Source organism: Zea mays, chromosome 10 (genome assembly GCF_902167145.1).
Source record: "Zea mays cultivar B73 chromosome 10, Zm-B73-REFERENCE-NAM-5.0, whole genome shotgun sequence".
In the NCBI taxonomy this organism is placed as follows: Eukaryota; Viridiplantae; Streptophyta; class Magnoliopsida; order Poales; family Poaceae; genus Zea; species Zea mays.
This window is the reverse complement of record NC_050105.1, coordinates 68,055,487-68,080,348: the sequence shown is the minus strand read 5'-3', so window position 1 is coordinate 68,080,348 and position 24,862 is coordinate 68,055,487.

Below are 24,862 nucleotides of genomic sequence, written 5' to 3'. Positions count from 1 at the left end.
AGCTTCAGAGACCACAACACACCTCACAGTCTTCGGGACAGCAGCAAAGCTCCTTCAGGCCACCAGCTCCAAGGGGTAGAGGCGGCAGGGGCTTCAGAAAAAGATATGGGGATCAGCCCAGAAAAATTTATTGCTTATTCTGTGGTGAGGACAAAGGCCACACTACAAGAACCTGCCATATCACTATTCTGAAGCAAAAAGAGATTGCCGAAGCAGAAGCTCGGCAGAATCAGCCGAAGCAAGTCCTACATACTGCTTCATGCCACTCTCCCTACATACCAGAATATGTAGGCAACCAACCTGCAGCTTCTGTTGCTTCGGCAAGCCATTCACAGGCTTCTTGGCCCCAGCTCCCACCGCCACCACTACTGCAACCTACTTATTCCCGAAGCCAGCAGCCAGAAGGGCGCCAACACTCCCAACAACAACAAGAATTCAGGGAGGAATCCGAAGCTCGTACAGTCAATAGTACTGTACCAGAATCGAAGCACATATACTGAGCGATATCCTGCTTCTGAAATACTTTTATGTTCTATGCCATTTTGCTTTTTAATAAGGAACGAGCAATGTAAATTTAGTTTTAATTTCTTGCTTCTATCAGAATGAAATATATCTTCTTCACAGATTTACGAAGCTCAAAAATCGTTCCTAAGGGAGTGCAGACCTAAATTTGCTAAAGCTACAAAGTCGTTCCTAAGGGAGCGCAGCGTAAACTTTGAGCTCAAAAGTCATTCCTAAGGGAATGTAGAGCCTAAATTGTTGAAGCTACAAAAAGTCGCTCCTAAGGGAGCACAGCGTAAGTTTTCTGCTCAAAAGTCGTTCCAAAGGGAATGCAGAGCCAAATACCACCAAAATATAAGGTGAAGAAGTTCAAAAGTCATTCCTAAGGGGATGCAGAACTTATACCGCCGAAATAGAAGGCGAAGAAGTTCAAAAGACGTTCCTAAGGGGATGCAGAACTTATATCACCGAAATAGAAGGTGAAGAAGCTCAAAAGTCATTCCTAAGGGGATGCAGAGCTTGTGTGTTCCAGTGTGGGCGTGTGTCTCCGACATCCTCATCATTTTGCATCATATCATCACATCATTTCGCATAACATCACATCATACATCATATTGCATCAATGACACGAGAATTGAATATGAAGTTGATCTTCGGCAAATGCTTCGTCAAAACAAAAAGGTGCTAAGGCCTTGTCACAAGAAGGGATCTCTCTTTACAAAGCATGGATATCTTTCTTTACGAAGTATGGATCTTTTTCTTTATGAAGCATGAAAAGAAGGTAAGGTGTTTTTCGCCGAAGGCTCAAAAACGGTATGTGTGTAAATTTCATGCATCGCAAAGAAATAAACTGCAATAATTTACATATTCAATTCAATATTATGCACTCCAAATATTACATAGTTTTGTTACAGTAGAAACCTAATCTTCCTTCATCTGTTATATACATCAAGCTTCTCAAAAATGTTTATTACAATAAAATCTATTCCTCTTTAAGGATTTTCTCTGCAACTTCGTTCAGCAATTTGTTGATGACTTCGTCGACAATGGTCTCAGCCATGTTTATGATGTCCAGTGCTTCCTTCATTTCTAGATCAGCTAGGGGATTGAACGGTTCTGGTGGTGGAGATAATTCAGCTAAAGTAGGAAAAATTAATTAGTCCGAAGCCACAAAAACAAATGTCGAAGCTAAAAAACAAAAAATAATACCTATACGCTTTTCGCGTTCTGCAGCTTCTTCAGCTTGTCTTGCTTCTGCTCGAGCGTCATGGGTGTCTTTTTCACTTTTCTTTATAATTTCATGGGCCATCTCTCGGCCACCATTCACCCAGACATCATTGTAAAATTTCCCGCCCATCAAGGTTGCTTCAGCTGAAGGATCCTTCGTATCATCTACGGAGAAGGCAGCTACGGCCTGAGCTATGGCTTTAATGTGATCACATCCTGCCTTCTCCAAGATGGCTGAAATTCCTTGCGCACCGGAAAACGTGCAAACATCCCCGCGATCACTCAAAATTTCTTCGAAGGTTTCGGCTTCTCCACTTATCCACTCAACAACGCATTCGGGGTCGCCTGGTATGAAGTTTTCTTCAGTAGAGTAGGCACCCACTTTGGTGAAACTAGCTTTTATTTTCTTCACGCAATCCAAGGATTTCTCAAAGCACCTTTCCTTGGATGTGCGAAGTTCTTCAACATTTTTGTCTAGATGATTTTTCCAATATTCGCTAATTTCTTGGTTAGCTTGTGCGAGTGCGCAATTTTACTTAGCTTCGGCCAGTTATCTCCGAAGGTCTTCAATTTCAGTTTTTTGGGCTTCGGCCTGAGTTTTAAAATTAGCTTCGTCTTCCTTCACCTTGTCTACTAATGAAATTAAGATTTTGTCTTTTTCAAGACCTTCGTTTCTCAATTCAATCACCTCTGAACGAAGGTTATTCAGAGCTATTATATAGCCTTCGTCTTCAATATTCTTTTGTGCCCTCATGGCATTGCTAAGACTCAAGCCCTGTAACAAAAGAGAAGAAAGCATTGAGCATGACAAATAAAATATGTCATTCTCAAATTCAAAGCTAACTTCTATACCTTTATACTATTGTATGCTAGGCTGTCAGCAAGATCATCCTTCGACAAAATCGAAAGACCATCTTCTAGCTTCGGGAATCCCATGTTCTTACCCATCTCCCGGCAAACGGATATTTCTTTGTTATCCGATAGACAATATAAGAAGTCGTCATCATTAGTGCCATTAAACACTAAAGCTCCCTTCGGATATTTCAACTTTTGCGCATAGTGTCTGGCTTCCAGAATTTCTTCTTCGGACAATTTCTTCCCCGAAGCGTGTCGAATGATGTAGTCAACATTTTCGATCGGAGCTTCGGGAGTAGGAGTCTCGATTTTTTCAGGTGCAATCTGCCCTACCATTTTTTCCACCGTAGCGAGTGCTGAAGGCCCAGCTTCGGCTTCAGCATGAGTTTTCGTAGCTTTGGCTTCTACTTGACCAGTTTCGGCTTCAGCTTGTGCTTTGGCAGCCTCAATAATTTTCTTTGTAGGAGCAGGGCTCAAGGCCTTTGTAGTCTCCAGCACAGCATCCAGCATGTTGGCCATCCTCCTTCTCTTAAGAGTTGCGGCAGAAGCCTTTTGCACCTTCGGCAATTTTGCCTCTGTCGGAGGGCTCAGAATTTTTGGCATTTTTATTATTTCTTCAACCTTTGGCTCTTTAGCCTTATCAACCTTATCTTTGACTGGCTCGACTGTATGCTCCTTCGGCACTACGGTCGACTCTTCAGCGCTCTGTGCAATTAGAGCAGTTTGTGTTGCTTCGGCTGCTGGAAAGCACCCTGCGCCAAATTTAGGCACCACGGTCGATTCAATATAACACGGTCGGTGGGTCAGAACCTTCACCTTTTTGCTCTTCGGCATAGGCTCAGCTGGGGTGACCGAAGCAGCAATCTTCCTCTTTTTCTCTTACCCTCACAGAGGGTAGCGATAATCAGGGTATACAAAGCCAATAGCATCAAATACCCTATTTAATCTTTTCTTGCCCCGACCTCCAAAAGCTGCGGACAGAGCATTATCTTCGGCCTTGGAGTATGCTCCAAGTAGCTCATCACTGGTAGCTTTGATGCACTTCAGCCAGTCGTCGTTTGGCTCATCAAACTTCTCCCTGAATCTGAAGGTATACTTCAGTCGGACCAGACCACCTTCACTAGAATCGACGGTGGTCTCCTTCGGCATATCCCAGCTTTCCACAAGTTGCCATACCCTGAAGGATATATGCTCTTGAATTAGATCCCTTGTGCCAATGAAGGCACACACAATGCTAAAGGCTCTCTGACATGCCTCGACATTGCTATCAATTTCCACCTTCGGCCTTTGGAGGCCGAAGCGAGACCAGATGGGTCGCTGAATGATTTCTTTAATATCTTCCCTTGCCTTCAAATCATTTTTAACATAAAACCACTCTTCCATCCAGGATCCAGGCCATCTCTTCCGGAATGTTGACACTGGGTGGCTTGCATTGGGGCGAGCAATAAATCCATAACAACCGAAGTTGTTGTGATACTGTTCTTTGCGAGTGGCCTTCGTCTCATATAAAAGCTCGTGCATATTGCAAAAGCACTTCGCGCTTGGCTCCAGCCCCTGGCTTCTTACAGCCCATACAAAAATCCCCATCCTAATAATAGCTTCGCCGGTGATCTGATGAAGGAAGATCTGGTATATCTTCAGCACTTCAACTACAAACTTGCTCAAAGGGAACCGAAGACCAGCCTTAAAAAATCTTTGGTAGATAACAACTTCATTTTCCTCAGGGGCAAGGGCAATGTTGTCTCCGCCAGCCCTCACGATAGATATGTCACAAGTACCTTCCTCTCATGTTGTCAAGATGACTCTGTTTAATAGTTGATTTTCCGAAGAAAGTATGGCTTGGTCGCCAGGGCCGGTCTTTAGAATCTTCGTCCCCACTCTCCACATCATAACTATCACTATCATCAGTATCTTCAGACAAACCTTATAGAATCTCTTTAGTAATCTTCTCTGTGTTTGTTTTTGACATAGACTCAACAAACCCGGCGATAAAAGGATCCACAGTTTTCTTTTCTTCAAACAACTTCGTCTCCTCAAGTACCTTCGTTTCCACAGTCATTTTCTTTTCCTCAGTCATCTTCTCCCCAGACATGGTGAAAACACGTTCTTAAACCGAAGCTCGAAAAAACTTGAAAATCAGGCGAGAGCTAGTAAGCAAGAGCTAAAAAGTTTGAGAAAATAATGCAAATGGTAGAGATGGCATGTAGATTGCTGCCGGCGTGGGTTCATATTTATATGCCCAGTGCGTTGCAACTTGAAGGGCCCCATCTATCATTGACTATTGCTATTCTAGCAAAGGGAAGGTGTTTTTTCGGACCTTCGGCTTAAGGCCTTCGTTCATATCGCAGTCTGAATTCGTTGTTATAACAAATTAATACTGCGAGGGGCTACTGTTGGGGGCCTTCGTCTTCTGAAGGTCCTCAAAAACATAATTTAACAATGTTTTCCAAGTGTAATATATGTACAGGTACCTTCAGATTCGGGTTAAAACTGTACACAATATGAAAAGTATGGTTGAGACGAAGATTGATGCAGCTCCGAAGCTACGCGTAAGGGAGCTTCGGCTCAGCAGCAGAAAAAGGAACCTACTTAAAGGGGAAAAGGCTATCTAGTCCTCATTGGATTGTCTTTAAGTTAATAGTAAATATAAAGGGCATGAATGTAATTTTACACAGGCTGCGCCCTGTGCCTATAAATAGATGAACAGTACCCCCGTACTATTCACGCTGACTTGTATTCATTCATGCGTCACGCTTGGACTTTTGCCTTCTGTCAAGCCGAAGGTACAAGTGTAATTTAATATTATTCATATTCATTTATGATGAGTTAATAAAGATATGTAAAAGATGTTATGTGATTATTCATGTTGTCTTTCATGATTCATATGCTTCTTCTTTCATTAATATATACTGCGGTAATGAAGGTACATCCTTCACGACCTTCGTCTGAAGATCATTATATCCTAAGGGAGATAATGCTTTGGAGGACGAAGGGCTTTAATCATTAACATTTTGTGTTGCTTTGTTCTTAACTCATAGCATTTGAGAACAAGTCCCCAACACCATGTTCATGAATGATGAATCCTAAGAACTTACAAGCCGACACTCCAAAAGCACATTTACGTGTGTTCATTTTCAGACCATACCGGCGCATTTTATTAAAGACTTTGCGCAAATCAGCTATATGAGAACTAAACTCAGCCGATTTGACTACAATCTCATTAATGTAGACTTCCACAGTGTTTCCCAACAGCTTGTGAAAAAACAAATTCATAGCCCTCTGATAAGTAGCACCAGCATTTTTTAGACCAAATGTCATGACAACCCACTCAAATAAACCAATGAAGCCTGGACATATAAAGGCCGTTTTAGACGCATCTTCTTCGGCCATGAAAATCTGACTATATCCGGCATTACCATCAAAAAAGATAATAATTCTATTTCCTGACGCATTATTGATCAATGTGTCGGCTATGGGCATGGGATATTCATCTATAAGAGTTGCTCTATTTAAATTGCGAAAATCAATGCATACTCTGAGCTTACCTGATTCTTTCTTCTCTACTAGCACAATATTAGATACCCACTCTGCGTATCTGTAGGGTCTAACAAAATTAGCTTCTAGCAGCTGGTGAATTTCGTCCTTTATTCATGGGAGAAGGTCTGGACGAAATGTTCTAGCTTTCTGCTTGAAAGGTCTAAAGTCGGACCTAATGGGCAGCCAATGCTCTACTATCTCATGGCTTAATCCTTGCATCTCAATGTAGTTCCAAGTGAAGCAATCAGAATATTCATTCAATAGACCGATCATTTCATCTCTATGATCAGTCTCCAGGGTCTTGTTCACAAATGTCGACCTTGGAGTTTTACCATCTCCTATGTCGATCTCCTCTAAAGGATCGGCCGATGTAAACCCCCTGTCCTAATTTGTCAAGATCTCTGAATTCCTCTATTATGTCTCCCAAAGAGGAATTAGATGATCTTTGTGTGACGGCGGACTCTCTAGTCTCGGGGGCCGGATTGTCCGCGATACTGATTTTATGCTGCGGTGGATGTTCGGTCTTAAAGGCCGAACTGTTCTGTAAAAGATCGGACTGTCCGGCCTTAGAAGCCGGACCGTCCGCGACCAGAGACTCATTCATTTTGTGTGTACTCATCATTTAAACTTTATTTAGGATTTAGCCGATTCTCCATCGGCTCTAGCATTACAGGAATGAAACCTTTCTTATCTATACTTATGAACTGATAGTCAGAAAAATCTACTCATGTGAGACACGTAGCAGTCTCATAGGTCCAAAGTACAGGGGCATCGACCACAACGATATAGGCCGAAGCATCAGCATGTTCTTGTTCTACATCGTCGCCTACCCATTGTAGTAACATTTGATGTAACATAGAGGGTACATATTGGTTAGCATGAATTCAATCCCTGCTTAGGATTAGACTGTAATTTCCTTCTACATCAGCAATGAAGAATGCAGCAACAAGGGTATTAGTCCCGATGGTTAACTCAACGGACGTGACTCCCTTGACTTTGATCGAACTATCAATTCCAATGTCGCTGAGGGTCATGTTGGTCTTGACAAGTTCGTCATCTTGCTTACCTAGTTTTCTGTATAATGAATAAGGCATTAGATTTACAGCCGCCCCCCGTCTACCAACATTTTAGCAATCGGTATCCCATCAATGTGACCGTGCACGAAGAGCGGCTTCAAATAATTTACCGATTCCTTTGGTTTAGTGAAGGCGGCTTCTTTAGGACCAAAATCAATCTGAGCAATGACAGGTTCATCGTCGCTGACAATAGTACAATCGACGGAAAATGTAATAACATTTATGTCCATACCTGTGTGCTCTGAGAAGCTCCGTAGTCGACCAGGTCTTCTTCTAGTAGGTCGTCCTCCTCCATGGGCGTCGGCACGTCGTTGGAGGTGTCCTTGCATAGTGCGGATGTTCCGGACTCGAGAGTCGGACAGTCCGTGTCATCTGTGGATGGTCCGGCCTTTATAGCCGGACTGTCTGACGTACCTGTAGAGAGCTATGAAGTTGTTGTCTCATTTTCTGTCTTCGTGGCCTTTGATTTATCTCAACGGCCTTTGGCTTCCACCTCTTTTGCGATGGTGGGTACTGTGGATGTGTGTCATTAAATATCTTTTCCGCCTCCTTTTCCTGGTTCTCCTTCACTCTTAGGCGTTGTAATTTTCGCTTTTGGGACCATGTCAATCCCGATGGGCACCATCGAGGCATGGAGTATTTTGGATTGGCTATTTTGATGGCAGTCGTATCTTCTTTTTTTGGTTGTGTTGGCCGATTCACCAAAAATCATCGGTCCTTCATTATTTTCCTGTATGACGACATCTACTGTACCTATTTTGACGATGTCCTTTTTTGTCGTTCTTTCGGTTACTATGGATATATTCCCCGCTGCCGGATTGGTCGGCCTTTGCGGCCGAGCGGTCCGACAATCTTGTTGGGCATGTGCCTGATGATTCGATTGAGTGGTGCCCAATCGGTCTTGTACTGGAGGTGCCATCCTGTCGAATACAGAGGTCTGGGGTGCCCCCCAAGTGTGGTACTAGGGCATTCCAAACTGATATGGTGGCATGCCCCATATTTGATTTGGGACGTATGGTAGTGGCATGTATGTATATTGATATGGCCCAAGCGGATATGGGAGTGGGGGTGTCCATGCAGGAATGTTGGGTCGTAATTGTACATTATGACCTGTCATTTTTTTTATTGGTGAGGTGGTCCAATCAGTCTTACCTGTTGTCGCTCTTGAGTAGGTGAGCGAGGCCGCTTCGCTGGCCGGTCACTTGGACCAGCCTTCTTTTTACATATTTGGATAATAATTGATCAATGGTCGGACTAGATTTGACCAGCAGACCAGCTGCCTTAAATGTATTAGTTTTCCACATACCTATTTCTGGTCGTCGTGGTTTGAAGGTACGCGGACATTGTGGATCTTGAGTATTGCAGGACCATCCGCTAGACTTCTTCGGACCATCTGGCGTAGCCATGGACCGTCCGCGCCTGAGCGTCGGACCGTCCGAGATGCGCAGTATGGGTTCCTGCGTCCGTCTCTTGGTCTATGCGTGCCCCCAGTGCCGGAGGTTGTGATGGTCACCTTAAGGGTCTCTCCTCCATCAAGATTCTTTTTAGCCACCACTTTACTGCAAGAAATCTTATTATTCCCATCGGCCTCCCGCGCGTCGCCGATGACTATCTCTTTGCCCTTGCCCTTATCGGCTGTGCTTTACCGAATTAGGACCCTCTTGCCCTCAAAGTCGATCACATTTACCGGGAAGGGCTTCGTATCCACCTGCATTTCCTGAAATTTCAATCGTCTCTCGTTAATGGCCGATTAAATTTGTCGTCGAAATACATTACAATCATTAGTGGCATGAGAAAATGAGTTATGCCACTTGCAGTATGCATAGCGTTTTAGTTCGTCGGTAGATGGAATAGTATGATTTATTTTAATGTTGCCATTTTTGATTAATTCATCAAATATTTTGTCACATTTGCCAACATTAAACGTAAACTTAACCTCTTCTTGCCGTTTCTTTTGAACCAGCTGTAAGGAGGAACAAGCCAAAGATTTGGCCTGCTTTGGCCAAACCATTTCAGCCGCATATACTTCCGTTGATTCGTCATCCGAGCTGCTTTGGTCGCACTCTACTATATGCACGTTGTGACGAATCATTTTAGCAGTTTCTTTGCTTCGGCTTTCGCAAGCCAAAGCTCTTTGATGTAATTGTGCTAGCGTAAAAAACTGGATACCTTCCAATCTTTCCTTTAAATAACATCGCAGTCCATTGAAGGCTAATCCTGCTAGCTGTTTTCTGCTAAATGAATTTGAAAGCATCGGTTTCTTGTATCCTGGAACCTCCGGATGTATTCATTAACCGATTCGTCTTTCCCCTGTCGCAGGGCCACTAGGTCTACCAAATTTAATTCATAATCACCGGAAAAGAAGTGATCGTGGAATCTTTGTTCTAACTCCCCCCATGACAAAATAGAATTAGGAGGTAATGTGGCGTACCATGCGAATGTGGTTCCTGTTAACGATAATGAAAATAAACGCACGCGGAACGCCTCTATGTCAGCCAATTCTTCTAATTTTGCTAGAAATTGGCCTATGTGTTCACATGTACTTTTCCCTTGGTCACCCGAAAATTTTGCGAATTCGGGTATCCTGGTTCCCTCAAGGTATGGGTGGTGGTCAAATCGGCTGTCATAAGGCTTCCAATATGACTGCCCCCAGGGACCATGCTTACTCCGAGCTTATCTCGGAACGTCCTGGCTATTTTTCCCTTACTATATCAATAGCAGCCGGTGGGAGACCACCGACTCTTTGTCCCATCATAGGCGAGGTTGTTTGGACACTAGTTTGTTGTCTTTCCCCCATTGGTTTGAGTTATGTGGTGCATTACTATTTGCCCTATAAGGTTCATAGGATTGACCGTTCCTTTCCGGTCTTCTAGGCGAGGCCGAAAAGTACTCGCCCCATGAGCTTGGGATTCTGTATTAATGGGCTGGTGCATTGTATAGTGTGATGGGAAGTGTTGCTGGGACGGGTGAGGATTTAGGTAACAATCTTCCTCAAACATCCCTATGTCGGACCGTCCGGTCGGATACGCGCGCCGTCCGGTCGGCTGTGCGGGCCGTCCATGATCATATGCGGACAGTCTGTCTGGGTGGTTTAGGGCTTGTGTAACATGTGGTGGCTCGGACGCATATCTTGGTAACTCATTAAAAATGGGCCTAGCCGTTGCTGGCCCAAACGGTCCGTGCTCACGTGCGGACGGTCCGGTCATGTGCAGATCGACTAATTTATTGTCAATGTGTGTAGGAAGTTGTGGTTGCTCAGAGTATGTGTCCATCGGCATCCCATAAAGGGGTTGCGACTGGTCGTGACAACCTGCAGCCGATGAATTATGCATGTTTTCTCTCAATTCAACCTCGTGCAATGGAAAATTTGAAACAGTAGATTTATCAAATGCACACACTAACATCCTATAATCTTTTTGCATACCCCTTATGATATTTTGCATTTGTTCTCGATGTTCATCTACATAATTCTTAAGAGATTGTAGCTCATTTGTGTTGCTTACCTTAGGGGTAGTCTTGGTAGGTCGAAGCGAAGCCAGATCCGTCGCCTATTGCCGAACGACCTCGTTGTTCCTGTCCACCTTTAAGTTGGCTAGGAACTTCGCCTTTGCTTCTTGGATCAGCTGCTCCTTGTGCTCCTCGAACTGGAGCTGTCCGTCAGCCGGCAAGGTTCCCAAGTCGGCTCTATGATAATACTGGGGGAAACTTCAGAGTTATCCCTTAAACCGGCCATTGAGGGCCGATTTGATGGGTCTATATGTGTTGCCCCCAGCGGAGTCGCCAAAAGTGTGTTGGTATCTTTTGGGCACCAATCACTGCGTGGAACCGGCGGCGGTGCTCTTTGCACAGGCGCGGATGGTCCGCGGCTAGGGGCTGGACGGTCCGCGACCTAGGACAGGGCTAGGGTTTCCTGCCTGACGGGGTGGACGGTCCGCGCGTGCACAGGGGCGGCGAAGGTCGCCACCGGTGCCTAGATCTCGCTCCCGGGAGGGACCCCGTCGGGGAGGAGAGATCGTAGGTGTTGTCTAGCCAACAACTGTAGCAAGAAACTCGGAACCCTAACTAGTTCTGCGCGCGCGCGGACCGTCCGGACCATAGGCGCGGACCATCCGAACCGCGGACCGTGCGGCCCCAGGGTGCTCAACACATGTGACACTTACCAACCTTCATATTAGTATTGATTATGCTATTGATTTTAGTCAGCCTTTACCAAATTTAATATCAGCCTACAATCATCTCACCGTGATGTCATTTACTTAACATGAAGAGCGGTGTTTTATTTAAATATAATTAAATAGGTTGAATATATAATTAAGAAAATAAAGTTATATAATTCATAAAAAATAAAATTAGATTAATTAAAAAAATAAATTTATATAATTCATAAAAATAAAATCCAATTGTCATGGTGTAGATTTCAAACATGCTCCATTAAATTAGTTTGGAGCCGATCATGAACTTGACTAGCATGCTATCGGGTATATGATCCCCGGTCACTGAGACCCACGGTCAGCGAGCACAATAGAAAAAAGGCCTCTGGTAACTAGGGTCCGCTGGTCAGTCAGAGGAGATAGATATCGTCAACCCTAGAAAAACCCACCCTCGGACGGGCCCCGTGGCACCGAGCCTGGGATGGGGCGTGGTAGAACCAGACAGGGGGCGAACGTGCCGAAGGGAAACCACTCGAATGGATCCCACGCCTGGCCCAAGATCGGCTGTCATAAATTACTGGCCGCATTAATTGTGCCTGATGTCGAGCCACAATGGAGGGTCAGACTAATATGCACTGAGAAGGCATCGGAAGTCAGAACGGCGTGAGATACTTCAGACACGACAAGCATCCCTGAGCTTCCTCGATTGGTCCGATCGTGCTATTAACAACGATTCTACTGATCACTCGAAGCATATCCCTCGATCTGGGTGATATCCTCTCATTGTTAGTCCCATCGTCGGGTCGGTGCGACTGATGAAGGTGCTGATGGACGGAGGCCGTGGACTCAATATCATCTACTCTGCCAAGCTCGATGACCCGTGCCTTGATCGAGAGCGCCTCTAACCGATAGGAGGGCCCTTCTACGGGGTTGTACCTAGAAGGCGGGCAACCCCGCTAGGGCAGATTGACCTCCCTATCACCATTCGGACGTCGGCTAACTTCAGGACCGAAACCCTGACCTTTGAGGTAGTCGGTTTCAACGGACCTACCACGCCATTCTCGGGCGACCATGTTACGCGACGTTCAGTCTATCCCTAACTACACCTACCTTAAGATCAAAATGCTGAGCCCCAAAGGCACCATCACCGTGGGTACCACAGTGCGCCATGCATATGAGTGTGAGGTCGAGTATTGCGATTTAGCGGTGGGAGCCACTTCAAAACAAGAGCTCTCAAAAATGCTGCGGACCACGGATGAGCAAGCACCAGACGCAAAGAGGGTGGGCACAACTTTGAAACCATCGAATGATGTAAAATAGATGCCCCTAGACCTTGAACGTGTCAATAGATGGGCAGTGCGCATTGGATCCAACCTCTCATCGAAATAGGAAAGCGCGCTCGTCGACTTCCTGCACGCAAAAAAGACATTTTTGCTTGGAAGCTCTGATATGAAGGGCATCCCGAGGGAGGTCGTCGAGCACTCTTTACGAGTCAATCCCAAATCTAAGTCGGTGAAGCAGCGGCTGCGCCAATTTGACGAGGAAAAACGTAGGGCCGTCGGGGAAGAGATCGGCAAGCTCCTCGCTGTCGCTTTCATCTGAGAAATTAACCACCCTGAGTGGCTGGCCAACCCTGTGTTGGTCCGAAAGAAAAGCAGGAAATGGAGAATGTGTTTCGATTACACCGGCCTGAATAAGGCGTGCCCGAAAGATTTGTTCCCTCTCCCACGCATTTATCACGTGGTTGATTCTAGCTCCGGCTGTGAAATTCTAAGCTTCCTTGACACCTACTCAGGCTATCCCCAAATAGTGTTGAAGGATTCCGACCAACCCACAACCACCTTGATTACTGCTTTGAACTCGTATTGCTACGTAACAATGTCGTTCGGACTGAAGAACGCAGGGGCCACATATCAACGAGGCATGATAAAATGTTTTAGTGACCTCATTGAAAGAACTGTAGATGCCTATATTGATGACATCATGGTTAAGACCAGACAGTCTGAAGGTCTCATCTGTGACCTAAGGGAAACATTTGATAAGCTAAAGGCCAATGATATTAAATTGAATCCATAGAAGTGTGTCTTCGGCATTCCAGGAGGCATGCTGCTCAGATTCTGAAGCGTCCCAATCCTCTAGGACTCAAATGTGATTCAAATACTTGTCCTAGGAGGCTAGTATAAACATTTATACATCAGATTGTTTCAAATCTTCTTAAATTAGACAAACCTATACAAGTGGCGATCAACTTTAAGAGTTGGTCTACAACTAGGACATATCATCAGAGTGGGGCTAAAGCAGTCCAATATACACAACGAAAGAAATCACTGGTCCAACAGCCACATGCATGGTTGAGAACATGCGTAACACTTACCAGATCAGCGATCTCCTCTAAAAAATAACAAATAAGCAAGAGTGAGTACTTACATACCCAGCAGCCCACCTTCACCAACAGAATGGGGAAATCAGATATAATGCATAGAGTATGTGGAGCTCAGGGTATTTTGCATAAAAAACATTTTTTGATGCAGGGGTATTTTGTAAAACATTTTATCATTTTCAAATCGCATCCTCTCACAAGGGAGCAGGAAGTTTTCAAAATAGAACCAAATCCTATAGACTAAACCATCCAGAAATGTCGGTAGTTTCCCACTGGTTTTTACTTCCAAAAACAGCTACTAGACTTCCCATCCACCATTGCTCACGGCTCAACCGCCAGACCTTTTAAAACATTTTCAAAACATTTTGGAAAACAAAACACTAATTTTCAAATCCATGCCATAACTCATCCATATCCGTGGACACGAACTATTTGAATAGAATTTTGAACTCTGCGTAGAGGTGTATACTTTACCCATGAGTCCCGCTCGGCGATTTCATGGCCAATGAGACCTGAATCCGAAACTCTTTCCTCCCCTGCACGACTTTACCATAATGGTTACACCGAAAAGAACAACGCCACCTCCTCACCCAACTAGGATGGAATTTTTCCCCTCCTTGTCCTTCAAATGCTCCCCATCCACCATAACCCTTGGTGCAGACCGTGCAAGTTCGGATCAAGTGACTACGCATATAGTCTCGAGTGGTTGTACTTGATAAGAGTATAGGTAAGGAGTGAAGACAAATCGGTCCTTATGTGAGAGGGCATTCCTTCATGCTCATCCAAACTTGGTTGAGCCATCACCTTAAGGCCGTCCCAATCCAGGGAGTCCCTGATCATCCCGCTCAAAGGTGGTAAGGGTGATAACCCTTCATCATACTCATTTTGAAAAACATTTTCTTTTGAAAACTCACACATTTTCTCAAATCATTTTATAATAAAATGTCAAGGAGTATTAAGATGAATTGTGGCAAAGTTCTAAGGGTGGGTGGCCATATTAACATGTCTCTTAACAACAAAATCATATAATGCATAAAATAACAGGCTGAGGGATGTGTTTGAAAACATAGGTAATTTATGCATCAAAGGAATCCAGTGAGCTTGTCATGCTTTAACTGGTGAAAGGGTGAGAGCTTGTGGAACTGGCTTCTGGCTCCACCGCCTAGCGTAGACTCGCAAAACTGGCCTTCTCGGGACAACACGAACGCTCCGATAACTACGCAATAAGAACAAGCAAACATACAAACCAGCAAGTATGTCAATAAATATTGATTATAGTGGTCAGGAACGGTGGTGGATGGGTGAATATAGTTCGAGTAGAGTTTGTGTTTATGGAGTAGAGATGCTTACCCGAAGGGTGGATTGGAGGTGAACTAACACTAGAACTGTAGTGGTAGAGCGGGGTACCGAGTAGGTGGGGGTCGCCTTGGCTTCTGGTGCTGAGGGTGTGGGGACAAAGAGGGTAACTCTCTAGGTGTATTTATAGTTGGGTGCGTATGGTTTAGTACGATAGAGTTTACTATTTATGAGAATAGTGGTGAAAGAATTGACTGACTTAGTTTGAACAGGGAAATTATAATTATAAGCAGAATGTGGGACAAGAGTATTTTTTGGAGTTTTCTGAAATATGAACCATGCTTAAGGGATGACATGGTTGGATAGATGATAATTTGATGGGAATTTAGAAAGAAGAAAATTGTCGAAATCTGAGTTTGGATGGAGAAGTTTTGGATTTTGTAATCATAGGAAATAGAAAAAAGAAAAAGGAATATTCCTATAATATTCCAAAATTTGAATATTCGAGAACATTTGGAAACTCAAAATAGAAATGTATTTTTGAGCGGATTGCCAGGAAATATTTCTAGGCTATTCATGGGTGGAGGTTTATGTTGGTGGCAAATGTTGCTACCTATTGTGTCACATGAGACAACAGTTAGGCGGGACTCTGGAATACTATGATATCCTTGCCCGGCCGGGTTGTGGTATCTTGGCCAAGAGTTTTATTGAATTGATGGTGTATCCATCTAAACATGGTTCGCCTTTCCTTTTGGAAGTCTGGTTCGAAAGAACCTCAAAGTTAAGCGTGCTCAACTTGGAGCAATTCTGGGATCGGTGACCAAATGGAAAGTTCTCACTAGAGGAAAATCATAGTCACTGAAGTCCGTCTGACTGAGATATTGGTCTGGCCGGTCTTAGGCAAGCTAAACATTATGATGGATGAGCAGCTGAATAATGGGACGATCGATCGAAAGATGAATAGTAACTATGAACGATGAATAGTTCGTACGAACAAACGATGAATAGTTTGTATGAACGAGCGATGAATAGTTCATATGAACGAACGATGAATGATGAATAGGTTTTATGAATGAACAATGAACGACGAATAGTTCGTATGAACGAACAATGAATAGGGATTATGAACGAACAAGCGAATGATCAAACGATCGGACGAACGAACGATCGAAATTTCGGCAGCATTAAGTCTGAACAATAATTATTTAGACGAACAAAGAGACAAACGATCGGACGAACGAACGAACCAAGATCATTTGGACAATGATCCAATGAACGTCCGAATGATCCTTGTGCTTGTGTTGTGGTTGTGTGGGAGTGCGAGTAAGTGGGAGTGAGTTGCCATGAAATGGCTTGGGATGGCATGAGGGAGCCTCTTGCCCCTCTATTTATAGGCAAAGTGGGGGGATTAGGGTGGAGGCGAGGTTTAGTGGGAGGAGACGAGAATTAGTGGGAGATAAGCATGTATTAGCCATAGATTAGTGAAATTAGCTTGTAGAGCTCATTGTATGACACAGGAGGCGTATGTATACATATGAGTATAAGGAAAATTATTAAGAAAATATTTGTAGGAATTTTAAAACGATTGTGAGGGTATTTCTTAGGAAAAATATTTGGACAAATATCAATGGAATATTTAGGCAATATTTCTGGAAAAAATTTGAATGGATCACTTGGAAAATATTTGTAGGACATTTTGAGGAGAATTTTGGAGAAAATATAGACTACTATATTTTCTTTGTTGAGACTTGAGATCAACTTGCAAACAAACATTTTGAAACAAAATTAAAAATTCATTTTGAATTTAGAACGAGTTTGGAAATTTTCTAGATTTGAATTTTTGGGGTGCTACATATCTACCCCACTTAAAATGAATCTCGTCCTCGAGATTCGGCTTAGAAGGGTCATGGGTATAGCTTTACTTCAGCCACATACCTCCACTTTGTGGACTCTTCGGGGAGTTGTAACTTCAACAATATCTGGCCTTTGAGGAGCATCTTGTTGTCGATTGCAAACGCTGTTTCTGGCTACTCAGATCATCCTCAGGCTTCAAGCTTCCGCTTGGCAGCTAGCTTATTAAAGAAGCATTGATGCCAACACACAAACCTTTCTCTTACGAACTTCCACATGGATTCCTTTCTTGATTGGTCTTCTGGGCTTCATCAACAAAACTTGCATGACCACTTCTCATTCAGTGAGTTATGGGGTGCTTGGCTTCCCTCAGCCATTTCGTATCACTCCTCGAGGAGCATGAGTACCGCTTTATAAATTGGTGAGGAAAACAGTCCACTTCAAGTTGACGATAGAGGCACAGGAGTCCCTCGACAACCTCAAGAGTCTCCTAACCTAGGCCCCCATCTTGGTCCTGTTGGAGGGAAAGGAACTGCTCCTATTTTACATTGCAAGGACCACTTAGGTGGTTAGCTCAATGCTCGTCATCGAAAGGCGGGAGGGAGAAGGTGCGTGACCGCTTCAGCGCCCCGTCTACTTCATAAGTGAAGTCCTCACCGGCGCAAGAACTCGCTACCCCCAGGTACAAAAACCATTGTACACTGTCTTAATCACTAAACAGATGCTTAGGCAGTATTTCAAATTGCATCCTGTCACTTTGGTGACATCGTTTCCCCTGGGTGAGGTGACTTGCTATCCAGAAATTTTTGGGAGGATCGCCAAATGGGATCTCGAGTTGATGGGATATGGGATCTCCTACACTCTGTGGACAGCGATCAAATCACAAGTCCTTGACGACTTCATCGTAGAGTGAACCGAGACCCAAATGGAACCAGCACTGACCACCAAGAAATGTTTGATCATGCATTTTGATGGGTCATTGACAAAGGAGGGAGCTGGCGGTGGCCTTGTTTTATGCCGCCATCGAGAGAACAACTGCGATACATTGTGTGTCTCTGTTTTCAAGCTTCTAACAATGTGGTTGAGTATGAGGCCCTCATGAACGACCAACGTATTGTCGTACATCTTGGCATCCAATATTTGGCCGTCCGAGGGGACTCTCAGCTTGTCGTAGGACAAGTAATGAAGGAGTCGGAATGTCACGACCCCAAGATGGTAGCATACTGTCAGGAGGTACGATAGCTGGAAGACTAGTTCAACAGCCTTAAGCTAAATCACATCCCTCGGTGAGATACCTTCGCAAAGACGACATCGTGACGAATGTCCGTCCCACCGGGAGTCTTTGCAACAGACCTTTTTAAGACAATCATCTGATACGACGAGGCGGGCAAAGGGACGAGCATCCCTCGGGCGCAGTGCTGCTGGCCCCAGAACCAGTCACTATTGTGGAAGGAACAGACCTCCTAGCTGATCCCATAGACGACTGGAGAACACCGTATCACAACTTCTTAACTAGAGGCCTACTTCCCTAAGATGAAACAAAGGCGTGAAGGCTTCATCGATGGGCCAAGTCCTTCGTCATGATTTGGGGGAGATCTCTACAAAAAGGGCCTTATCGGACAATTGTGCATCTCGATCGAATAGGAAAGTCAGCTCCAGGAAGACATCCACGGTGGGACCTGTGGGCACCACGCTGCCCCTAGGAGCCTCGTAGGGAATGCCTTCCGGCAGGGTTTCTATTGGCCCACCACCGTATCAGACGCACACCAGTTGGTGAGAACATGCGAAGAATGACAGTACTACGTGTGGCAGACCTATTTGCCCACACAGGCACTCCAAACCATTCTAGTTACCTGGTCATTCGCAGTCTAGGGACTTGATCTGGTCAGGCCTCTCACAAATAGACTAAGTGGATCGAGGTGTGGCCAATCATGAAGATCACCTTCGAACAAGCATGAAATTCGTCACCAACATTGTCCACCGCTTCGGGGGGTACCAAACTCAATCGTAACAGACAATGGTACACAATTCACTGGGAGCAGTTTCCTAGAATTCTGTGACGAATACCACATCAGTATTGATTTGCCCGCCGTGGCCCACCCCCGAGCAAATGGACAAGTCGAGCGGGCTAATGGAATGATCATGCAAGGCCTCATGTCCCGGTTCTACAACCACCTTAAACAACTCGGCCAACAATGGTTGCAAGTGCTAACCACAGTCCTTTTTAGCTTGAGGACAACCCCAAACCACTCAACAGGGTACACGCCTTACTTTATGGTCTATGGAGCCAAGGCGGTCCTCCCCACCGACATCGAGTACGACACCTCGAGGTTAAAGCTATATATAATCGAATAAAACGAGTCGAGTCTGCAGGACGCGTTGGATCAACTCGACGAGGCTCACAACATAGGAATCTTGTTGTCGGCAAGGTACCAACACACACTAGAAAGGTACCATAGCCACCACATTCGAAAAAGGACCTTGTAAGTATGAGACTTTGTACTCCAACGAGTTTAGAACAACAAAGACCGACACAAATTGTCCCCACAATGGGAGGGGCCATTTGTAGTCGGAGAGGTACTTCGGCCAGGCACCTACAAGCTAAAGGATGAAGAGGTGAAAGTCGCCTAGAGGGGGGTGGATAGGCGGAAACTGAAATTCACAAACTTTAAGCACACTTCAAGCCGGGGTTAGCGTTAGAATAGAAACCGAGTCCGGGAGAGAGGGGGAAAACAAATCAACCAAGAAATAAAGCGGATGACACGGTGATTTGTTTTACCGAGGTTCGGTTCTAAAGAACATAGTCCCCGTTGAGGTGGTCACAAAGACCGGGTCTCTTTCAACCCTTTCCCTCTCTCAAACGGTCACTTAGAGCGAGTGAGCTTTCTTCCTTGATTTCCTGGGTCACTTAGACCCCGCAAAGACCACCACACAATTGGTGTCTCTTGCTTCGCTTACAAGGCTTTGAGAGTAAGAATGAGAGAAAGAAGAAAGCCAACCAAGCAACAAGAGCAACAAAGAAACACAAGATGATCTTCTCACAAGTCCTAAAATACTAGAGTTGAATTGTGGACTTTGATTTGATCGGAGGCTTTGATTTGTGTCTTGGAGTGTAGTGTATTGCTCTTGTATTGAATGCACAGTTGTGAATGCTTGGATCGTTGGAGTGGAGGTGGTTGTGGGGTATTTATAGCTCCCAACCACCAATTCAACCGTTGGGGCAGGCTGCTGTCGATGGGCGAACCGGATAGTCCGGTGCGCTAGCCACGTCACCCAACCGTTAGGGTTCTAACGGTTTCGACCATTGGAGCTTTGTCTTCATGTGGCACCGGACAGGCACAGTTCATTGTTCGGTGCGCCTTCTGGTGGCTTCTCTGACTTTGCGCGAACTATCCGCGCATTGTAGCTTCTGCAGGCGACCGTTGGAGCTGACCGTTGCGCTGACTAGCCGTTGCTCCGCTGTCGCACCGGACAGTCTAGTGGCACACCGGACAGTCTGGTGAATTATAGCGGAGCGCGGCCTCAGAAACCTGAAGGTGAAGAGTTTGAAGTCGATCGACGCTGGTGCACCAGACACTGTCCGGTGGCACACCGCACAGTCCGGTGCGCCAGACCAGGGTTCTTCTTCGGTTTCTTTTGCTCCTTTCTTTTGAACCCTAACTTTGATCTTTTTATTGGTTTATGTTGAACCTTTGGCACCTGTAGAATATATAATCTAGAGCAAACTAGTTAGTCCAATTATTTATGTTGGTCATTCAACCACCAAAAATATTTACAGGAAGAGGTTAAACCCTATTTCCCTTTCAATCTCCCCCTTTTTGGTGATTGATGCCAACACAACCCAAAGCAAATATATGAGTGCAGAATTGAACTAGTTTGCATAATGTAAGTGCAAAGGTTGCTTGGAATTAAACCAATTTATAGTTCTACTTAGATATGCATGGTTGGTTTCTTTTATTTAACATTTTGGACCACATTTGCACCACTTGTTTTGTTTTTGCAAATTCTTTTGGAAAATCTTTTCAAAGTCTTTTTGCAAATAGTCAAAGGTATATGAATATGATTTCGAGAAGCATTTTCAAGATTTGAATTTTCTCCCCCCTGTTTCAAGTGCTTTTCCTTTGACTTAAACAAAACTCCCCCTGAATAAAATTCTCCTCTTAGTTTTCAAGAGGGTTTTAAATACCAATTTTGAAAGTAGATATACCAAAATATATCAATTGAAAGAGATCAAATTCATTTGATATCAATTTGAGAAATTCTTGAAAATTTTGAATTTGGTGGTGGTGCGGTCCTTTTGCTTTGGGCTTAATATTTCTCCCCCTTTGGCATTAATCGCCAAAAACGGAGTCTTTTGAGAGCCCTTTTTCCTTTCCCTCCCATTGGTACAAGTGAATATGAGTGAAGATTATACCAATCAAAGAGTAGTGTGGAGTGATGGCGAAGGGTAAATGATACGGATAGAGTGGAGTGGAAGCCTTGTCTTCGCCGAAGAACTCCATTTCCCTTTCAATCTATGACTTAGTATAGAAATGCACTAGAAAACATATTAGTCATAGCCTTGGTACATAAATAGAAAGAATTATGCATTTGTACCAAAGTGAACGAGATATGATCAAAGGTATATAAAATGAGCTATGTGTGCAATGTTTCAATCAAAATTCCGAGAATCAAGAATGTTTAGCTCATTCCTAAGTTTGGTAAAGGTTTTCTCATCTAGTGGTTTGATAAAGATATCGGCTAATTGTTCTTTGGTGCTAACATAAGCTATCTTGATATCCCCCTTTGTTGGTGATCCCTCAAAAAGTGATACCGAATGTCTATGTGCTTAGTGCGGCTGTGTTCAACGGGATTATCCGCCATGCGGATTGCACTCTCATTGTCACATAGGAGAGGGACTTTGCTCAATTTGTAGCCATAGTCTCTGAGGGTTGCCTCATCCAAAGTAATTGTGCACAACAATGACCTGCGGCAATATACTCGGCTTCGGCGGTAGAAAGAGCCACTGAGTTTTGTTTCTTTGAAGCCCAAGACACCAGGGATCTCCCCAGAAACTGACAAGTCCCTAATGTGCTCTTCCTATCAATTTTACACCCTGCCCAATCAGCATCTGAATATCCTATTAAATCAAAAGTGGATCCCTTGGGGTACCAAAGTCCAAATTTAGGAGTATAAATTATACATCTCATGATTCGTTTCACGACCCTAAGGTGAATGTTGGCGACTTATTCTCAAATACTATGAATTAAGAACAAGGCAACACAAAATGTTAAAGGTTAATGCCCTTCGTTCTTCGAAACATTATTTCCCTTAGGATATAATGATCTTCAGACAAAGGTCATGAAGGACGTACCTTCATCATTGTAATATATGTTAGCGAAGGAAGAAGCATATGAGATATAAGAGACAATATGAATGATCATATAGCATTACTAATTCAACTTTATTATATCATCATGTATGAACTGAAATAATATAGAATTACATTTGTACCTTCGGCTTGACAGAGGAGGAAAATACAAGCGTGATGCATAAGCGAGTACAAGTCAGCGTGAACAGTACTAGGTACTGTTCATCTATTAATAGGCACAGGACGCAGCCTGTGAGAAATTACATTCATGCCCTTTATATTTATTATTGACTTATGGACAACTCTATGAGGACTAGATAGCCTTTCCCCCTTTAAGTCGGTTACTTCTTTCGACTTTTAGCCGAACCTCCCCTGCACGTAGCCTCGGAGCAATTCTAGCCTTCGTCACGATCGTGCTTTTTACATCGTATGTGCTTTTAACCCGAGTTCAAAGGTACCTGTTCATATGTCACACTTGGAAGACACTATCAAATCATGTTTTTGAGGACCTTCGGAGGACGAAGGCCCCCAACAGTAGCCCCAAGCAGTATTAATTTGTTTAAGATAACGAATTCAAACTGCAACATGGACGAAGGCCTTAAGCCGAAGGTCCGAAAAAACACCTTCCCTTTGCTAGAATAGCAACAGTCAATGATGGACGTGGCCCCCCAATTTGGAGCGTGCTGAGCGTATAAATAAGAACTCACACCAGCTACATTTGATACGCTGCTTGTGCCACTTGCTTTATTTTCTCAATTTCATAGCTCTTGCTCACTAACGCTTGCTAGTTTTTCAAGCTCTCTGAGCTTCGGTTAAAAAGACGTGTTTTCACTATTTCTGAAGAAAAAATGTCTCAAGACAAGAAAGTTGCTGCTGAGACGAAGCTGACTGAAGAGGAGAAGCTTTTTGAGAAGAAGAAGACTATGAATCCTTATATTGCTGGATTTGTCGAGTCGATGGCAAAAAAAATACAGAGAAGATTACTAAAGAGATACTGGAGGGCTTGTCTGAAGATACTGGTGACAGTGATAGCTATGATGTGGAAAGTGGGGGCGACGATTCTGAGGATCAGCCCTGGAGGCCAAGCCATACAATCTTCGGAAAATCGACCATCAAACAAAGTCATCTTGAAAACATGAGAGGAAGGTACTTTCGGGATATGTCTATTGTGAGGGTTGGTGAAGACGACAACGTCCCTGCCCCTGAAGAGAATGAAGTTGTGATTTACTAAAGCTTCTTCAAGGCTGGACTTTGGTTTCCTTTGAGTAAGTTTGTAGTTGAAGTCCTGAAGATCTACCAAATCTTTCTTCATTAGATCACCCCCGAAGCCGTAATAAGGATGGGGATTTTTGCCTGGGCAGTAAGGAGTCAAGGGCTAGAGCCAAGCGCGAAGTGCTTCTACAATATGCATGAACTTCTATACGAGACGAAGGCCATGGGTAAAGAACAGTACCACAACAACTTCGGTTGTTATGGATTTATCGCCCGCCCTAATGCAAGCCACCCGGTGCCAGCATTTCGAAAAAGGTGGCCCGGGGCCTGGATGGAAGAGTGGTTTTATGTAAAGAGTGATTTGAAAGCAAGGGAAGACATTAAGGAAGTCATTATGTGCCCCATTTGGTCCCGCTTCGCCTTCGAAAGCCGAAGGTCGAACTTGATGATGCCGCTGAAGCATGCCAGAAGGCCTTCAGCACTGTCTGCTCCTTCATTGGCACCAGAGATTTAATTCAAGAACATATAGCATTCAGAGTGTGGCCGCTTGTAGAAAGCTGGGAAATGCCAAAGGAGACCATCACTAATTCTAACGAAGGTGATTTGGTCCGGCTGAAGTACACATTCAGGTTTGGGGATAAGTTTGATGAACCAAACGACGATTGGCTAAAGTGTATCGAGGCTACAAGTGATGAACTGCTTGGAGCATATTCCAAGATAGAAGATAATGCGCTGTCTGCAGCCTTCGGTGGTCGGGGAAAAAAGAGAATGAACAGAGTTTTTGATGCCATTGGCTTCGTCTACCCCGACTACCGCTATCCGCTGTGGGGACAGGGGAAGAAGAGAAAAGCTGCTGCTTTGGCCGCCCTAGCTGAGTCTGTGCCAAAGGCCACGGGCAAAAAGATGAAGGTTCTTACCCACCGGCCGCGTTACATTGAACCAGCTGTGGTGCCTGAGTTTGGCTGGGAGGCCTCTTCAGCTGCTGAATCAAGAGAAATTATTCCTCCCGTGCAGAGGACTGAAGAGCCGGCTATAATGCCGAAGGCACCTTCGGTTGAGCTAGTTGAAACGAAGGTTGACAAAGATAAGGCTGAAAGGTCAAAATCTGAAGAAGTAACAAAGATGCCAGAGATTTTAAGCCCTTCAACAGAAGCAACAGCGCCGAAGACACAAAAGAATTATGCCACAACTCCTAAGAGGAGGAGGATGGCAAATGTGCTAGATGTTGTATTGGAAACAACAAAAATTGCCGAAGCTCCTAAGGCGCAACCCGAAGCTGGAACAAAACAGGCAGAAGTGGAAGCTACAATAATTCAAACTGAAACCAAAGCTGGGCCTTCAGTGCCCACTGAGATGGAGTCTGCCGAAATTGAAGAAAAGGCAACAGAAGAAAAAGCCACAGAGCAAATTTCGTTTGCAAAGGTTG